Source organism: Perkinsus marinus (assembly GCF_000006405.1).
Source record: "Perkinsus marinus ATCC 50983 genomic scaffold scf_1104296976272, whole genome shotgun sequence".
Classification (NCBI taxonomy): Eukaryota; Perkinsozoa; order Perkinsida; family Perkinsidae; genus Perkinsus; species Perkinsus marinus.
Window position 1 is genome coordinate 1 of NW_003200432.1, and position 5,097 is coordinate 5,097.

The 5,097-nt window shown below is 49.6% G+C and overlaps 13 non-coding genes across 13 annotated transcripts; all 13 read left to right on the forward strand.

Moving 5' to 3' along the window:
* The first annotated feature begins 43 nt into the window (after nucleotides 1-43).
* Pmar_PMAR025034 lies at nucleotides 44-116 on the forward strand. The gene has a single exon. It is a non-coding gene; the product is annotated as a tRNA-Lys (tRNA).
* Nucleotides 117-381: 265 nt separating this feature from the next.
* Pmar_PMAR025035 lies at nucleotides 382-454 on the forward strand. Its single transcript has one exon. It is a non-coding gene; the product is annotated as a tRNA-Lys (tRNA).
* A 96-nt stretch (nucleotides 455-550) lies between these two features.
* Nucleotides 551-623, forward strand: Pmar_PMAR025036. The gene has a single exon. It is a non-coding gene; the product is annotated as a tRNA-Lys (tRNA).
* Nucleotides 624-889: 266 nt separating this feature from the next.
* Nucleotides 890-962, forward strand: Pmar_PMAR025037. The gene has a single exon. It is a non-coding gene; the product is annotated as a tRNA-Lys (tRNA).
* Nucleotides 963-1,072: 110 nt separating this feature from the next.
* Pmar_PMAR025038 lies at nucleotides 1,073-1,145 on the forward strand. Its single transcript has one exon. It is a non-coding gene; the product is annotated as a tRNA-Lys (tRNA).
* A 96-nt stretch (nucleotides 1,146-1,241) lies between these two features.
* Pmar_PMAR025039 lies at nucleotides 1,242-1,314 on the forward strand. The gene has a single exon. It is a non-coding gene; the product is annotated as a tRNA-Lys (tRNA).
* Nucleotides 1,315-1,410: 96 nt separating this feature from the next.
* On the forward strand, nucleotides 1,411-1,483 carry Pmar_PMAR025040. Its single transcript has one exon. It is a non-coding gene; the product is annotated as a tRNA-Lys (tRNA).
* Nucleotides 1,484-1,579: 96 nt separating this feature from the next.
* Pmar_PMAR025041 lies at nucleotides 1,580-1,652 on the forward strand. The gene has a single exon. It is a non-coding gene; the product is annotated as a tRNA-Lys (tRNA).
* Nucleotides 1,653-1,748: 96 nt separating this feature from the next.
* Pmar_PMAR025042 lies at nucleotides 1,749-1,821 on the forward strand. The gene has a single exon. It is a non-coding gene; the product is annotated as a tRNA-Lys (tRNA).
* Nucleotides 1,822-1,917: 96 nt separating this feature from the next.
* On the forward strand, nucleotides 1,918-1,990 carry Pmar_PMAR025043. Its single transcript has one exon. It is a non-coding gene; the product is annotated as a tRNA-Lys (tRNA).
* Nucleotides 1,991-2,086: 96 nt separating this feature from the next.
* Nucleotides 2,087-2,159, forward strand: Pmar_PMAR025044. Its single transcript has one exon. It is a non-coding gene; the product is annotated as a tRNA-Lys (tRNA).
* Nucleotides 2,160-2,256: 97 nt separating this feature from the next.
* Nucleotides 2,257-2,329, forward strand: Pmar_PMAR025045. The gene has a single exon. It is a non-coding gene; the product is annotated as a tRNA-Glu (tRNA).
* Nucleotides 2,330-2,610: 281 nt separating this feature from the next.
* On the forward strand, nucleotides 2,611-2,683 carry Pmar_PMAR025046. Its single transcript has one exon. It is a non-coding gene; the product is annotated as a tRNA-Lys (tRNA).
* The last annotated feature ends 2,414 nt before the right edge of the window (nucleotides 2,684-5,097 follow it).

The window sequence follows — 5,097 nt, forward strand, 5'->3', positions numbered from 1 at the left end:
AGAGTGTAACGGTCTATCTTTTACTAGGTCAAGTGCTGCATTCGCCTCGGTAGCTCAGTCGGCAGAGCGCGTGCCTTTTAAGCCCGTGGCCGCGGGTTCGAGCCCCGCCCGAGGTGCGCATACATCAATAAGTGGTTTTTAGTCTATGGTTTACTGGAAATTGCCTTGGAAGGGTTTAGGGGTCCATTTTTACTAGGTCAAGTGCTGCATTCGTCTCGGTATTTCAGTCGGCAGAGCGCGTGCCTTTTAAGCCCGTGGCCGCGGGTTCGAGCTCCGCCCGAGGTGCGCATACATCATTAAGTGGTTTTTAGTCTATGGTTTACTGGAAATTGCCTTGAAAGAGTTTATAGGTCCATTTTTACTAGGTCAAATACTGCATTCGCCTTGGTAGCTCAGTCGGCAGAGCGCGTGCCTTTTAAGCCCGTGGCCGCGGGTTCGAGCCTCGCCCGAGGTGCGCATACATCAATAAGTGGTTTTTAGTCTATGGTTTACTGGAAATTGCCTTGGAAGAGTTTAGGGGTCCATTTTTACTAGGTCAAGTGCTGCATTCGCCTCGGTAGCTCAGTCGGCAGAGCGCGTGCCTTTTAAGCCCGTGGCCGCGGGTTCGAGCCCCGCCCGAGGTGCGCATACATCAATAAGTGGTTTTTAGTCTATGGTTTACTGGAAATTGCCTTGGAAGGGTTTAGGGGTCCATTTTTACTAGGTCAAGTGCTGCATTCGTCTCGGTATTTCAGTCGGCAGAGCGCGTGCCTTTTAAGCCCGTGGCCGCGGGTTCGAGCCCCGCCCGAGGTGCGCATATATCATCAAGCGGTTTACAGTCTATGGTTCACTGGGAATTGTCTTGGAAGAGTGTAACGGTCTATCTTTTACTAGTTTAAGTGCTGCATTCGCCTCGGTAGCTCAGTCGGCAGAGCGCGTGCCTTTTAAGCCCGTGGCCGCGGGTTCGAGCTCTGCCCGAGGTGCGCATACATGATGTATGATACATCATCAAGTGGTTTTTAGTCTATGGTTTACTGGAAATTGCCTTGAAAGAGTTTATAGGTCCATTTTTACTAGGACAAATGCTGTATTCGCCTCGGTAGCTCAGTCGGCAGAGCGCGTGCCTTTTAAGCCCGTGGCCGCGGGTTCGAGCTCCGCCCGAGGTGCGCATACATCGTTAAGTGGTTTTTAGTCTATGGTTTACTGGAAATTGCCTTGAAAGAGTTTATAGGCCCATTTTTACTAGGTCAAATGCTGCATTCGCCTCGGTAGCTCAGTCGGCAGAGCGCGTGCCTTTTAAGCCCGTGGCCGCGGGTTCGAGCCCCGCCCGAGGTGCGCATACATCAATAAGTGCTTTTTAGTCTATGGTTTACTGGAAATTGCCTTGGAAGAGTTTAGGGGTCCATTTTTACTAGATCAAGTGCTGCATTCGCCTCGGTAGCTCAGTCGGTAGAGCGCGTGCCTTTTAAGCCCGTGGCCGCGGGTTCGAGCCCCGCCCGAGGTGCGCATACATCAATAAGTGGTTTTTAGTCTATGGTTTACTGGAAATTGCCTTGGAAGAGTTTAGGGGTCCATTTTTACTAGGTCAAATGCTGCATTCGCCTCGGTAGCTCAGTCGGCAGAACGCGTGCCTTTTAAGCCCGTGGCCGCGGGTTCGAGCCCCGCCCGAGGTGCGCATACATCAATAAGTGGTTTTTAGTCTATGGTTTACTGGAAATTGCCTTGGAAGGGTTTAGGGGTCCATTTTTACTAGGTCAAGTGCTGCATTCGCCTCGGTAGCTCAGTCGGGAGAGCGCGTGCCTTTTAAGCCCGTGGCCGCGTTTTCGAGCCCCGCCCGAGGTGCGCATACATCAATAAGTGGTTTTTAGTCTATGGTTTAATGGAAATTGCCTTGGAAGAGTTTAGGGGTCCATTTTTACTAGGTCAAGTGCTGTATTCGCCTCGGTAGCTCAGTCGGCAGAGTGCGTGCCTTTTAAGCCCGTGGCCGCGGGTTCGAGGCCCGCCCGAGGTGCGCATACATCAATAAGTGGTTTTTAGTCTATGGTTTACTGGAAATTGCCTTGTAAGAGTTTAGGAGTCCATTTTTACTAGGTCAAGCGCTGCATTCGCCTCGGTAGCTCAGTCGGCGGAGCGCGTGCCTTTTAAGCCCGTGGCCGCGGGTTCGAGCTCCGCCCGAGGTGCGCATACGTCATCAAGTCGTTTTTAGTCTATGGTCTACTGGGAATTGTCTTGGAAAAGTGTAGCAGTCTATCTTTTACTATTTTTAATGCTGCATTCGCCTCGGTAGCTCAGTCGGCAGAGCGCGTGCCTTTCAAGCCCGTGGCCGTGGGTTTGAGCCCCGCCCGAGGTGCGCATACATCATCAGGTGTTTTTCAGTCCATGGTTTACTGGAAATTGCCTTGGAAGAGTGTAGCGGTCTATCTTTTACTATTTTTAATGCTGCATTCGCCTCGGTAGCTCAGTCGGCAGCGCGAGTGCTTTTTAAGCCCGAGGCCGCGGGTTTCAGCCCCGCTCGAGGTACGCATACATGATGTATGATACATCATTAAGTGGTTTTTAGTCCATGGTTTGCCGGGAATTGCCTTGGCAGAGTGTAGCGGTCTATCTTTCACTAGGTCAAGTACTGCATTCGCCTCGGTAGCTCAGTCGGCAGAGCGCGTGCCTTTTAAGCCCGTGGCCGCAGGTTCGAGCTCCGCCTGAGGTGCGCATACGTCATCAAGTCGTTTTTAGTCTATGGTTTACTAGGAATTGTCTTGGAAGAGTGTAGCAGTCTATCTTTTACTATTTTTAATGCTGCATTCGCCTCGGTAGCTCAGTCGGCAGAGCGCGTGCCTTATAAGCCCATGGCCGCGTGTCCGAGCCTCGCCCGAGGTGCGCGTACATCATCAAGTGGTTTGTAGCCTATGGTTTACTAGAAATTGTCTAGAGGAGTCCCTAGACTGGGCGATGGTTGACATAGCTTGCCGTGGTGATCGTCATCCGCACATCCGCCTGATATCTGGCTACTGCCCCTCCGATGGTCGCACTACGATGGAACAGTACCTTGAAGGCCTGTATGAGTTCATTGATGGTCATTGAGCGATACTATCCAGCGAAAGCAACGCCTGGAATGGCTCATGGGGAACTCCTCCGGACGGCGGGTCCTACCAGCGCAGACGCGGCCGAAGACGAAGAAGTAAGCCCTTGCGCTAGTGTGCAGTCTACGCTCCAGGCCGACGAGGCTATTTCGGCCCGGAGGTTCCGGGAAACGAGGCTACACGATCCGAGGAAGGAGGCCTCTCGGTGCGGACTTCAACCTGACGAGTTGAACCCGTGGAGTTCAACGAAGGTGGAGGTGATACAGTGGGCCGATCGGTACGCGCACAGGTCGGCCGCGGGCGCGGCCCTCCAAGCTACGCTAGAGGCTAGCGCCGTTAGTCTAGCGGTGACAGAGTTCATTATTCTCTTATCTTTTCAAAGACGCGATAAAGAACCGCGACGCAGGTTAGTGTGAGTGTCATCCAAGTCTCCATAGCCGGCTGAGGTGGCGCGGATGCGAACAGATGTGTGAACCTCTGATGGCTTTCACGGTCAAATCGCAGTACTGAACACTAGGCTAGTGCCACTGGCGTCAGACCGGCCTTATGCCAGACGGGCTCTCGAGAGCCATGAAGCCGAAGAAGACGCTGAGAGAAGAGAAGATGGGCATGTCTAGCAGCATGCACTGCATGCCATGCAGGGCCATTTAGGGTGACCGAACTCCATCACCAGGTCGATCGTCCGACTCACTGAGTGAGTCTTACGGGAGTGAGTCTCACTCCCGTAAGCTCTTGTCCTACAGAGTAGGTTCTTGATCCTCATGGCTGAGGTATACACGTTAGCTGGGTTGTATCTAATACTGACCACTGAGCAGCAGCGTAGTGTCTCGTGAGTTGTACTTTGGAAGATGCCTCAACTTCTCAGGTCGCGTAGCAAAGTTAGCACATATTTAATCTACCTTGGAAAGATAGTTGTGATAGTCAGCATAATTTCTGTCTCCCATTGAAGTTTAGCAATCGTTGATATTGACAGTCAAATTCCGTCCACGCTCCCCCACTCTATAGTTCACAGAATCTGGGTGTATACTTGAACTGTATCAGAATAGTCACGGATACGATATTCGAGACACCGAAGTTCAGCAATCGTTGATATTGACGGTCGAATTCCGTCCACGCTCCCCCCACTTTATAGTTCACAGAATCTGCGTGTATACTTTAACTGTATCAGAATAGCCACGGATATTATAGAGAAGTCGTTAGACTAACTCAACAGTAGATCACAATGATGATCCAACTTCACTCACTACTAATATAACACTTATACATTGCAAAGCTAGGCTAGGATACGAACGGCACAATAAGGACAGATATACTTTGTGTGCTAGGATACTTATCCTACAACTATTCTCCCCTCTTTTCCTGAGTGAGGTGATCACATACAAAGAAACTTATCCTATCAAACATACGACTCAGACTAATAAATCTTATCACCATAGCTTGTGGTATTGGTCAGACCAATACTCAATCTTCTTACTGGATGCTTAACTCTTGTACTCCTTCTTAACGGCTGCTGATCTTCTTCTCTATCGACTAGAACATCTTCTATCTGCTCTTCATCACTTGGCTATACTTGCTTCAACATCAACTTCACGAGTTCACGAGTTGGGCTTGCTGCTACTGATTCATGGTTGCTCTTCTCTACTTCTCTTCTCAATAAGGGAGATCACAACGATTCACTATTGAGAACGTAAAAATCATGTACAAATGTATATTCACTACTTAGAATAAAAAACAAAGGCTTCGTAACACTCTCAGTAATAGTAACAGTATTAACAATACGTGATTTAGCTACATAACGAAGTTTAGGAAATGGAGAGATCAGTCGTAAAAGATGACTAGGATATATAGATAGGGAAGAACCACTATCAAGAATGGCCTCAAGCGTTAAGAGACCAATTTGCATAGTGATATTGCTAGACGGACCCACTGAAAACTGGAGCATGCTGGGTCTCAAATTAAAAATATGCTCTTGTATCAGTTACCCATGTCTTGGGCTTCGAAATCAACCGCATCGAAATCTTCATCAATAGCCAGCATACCC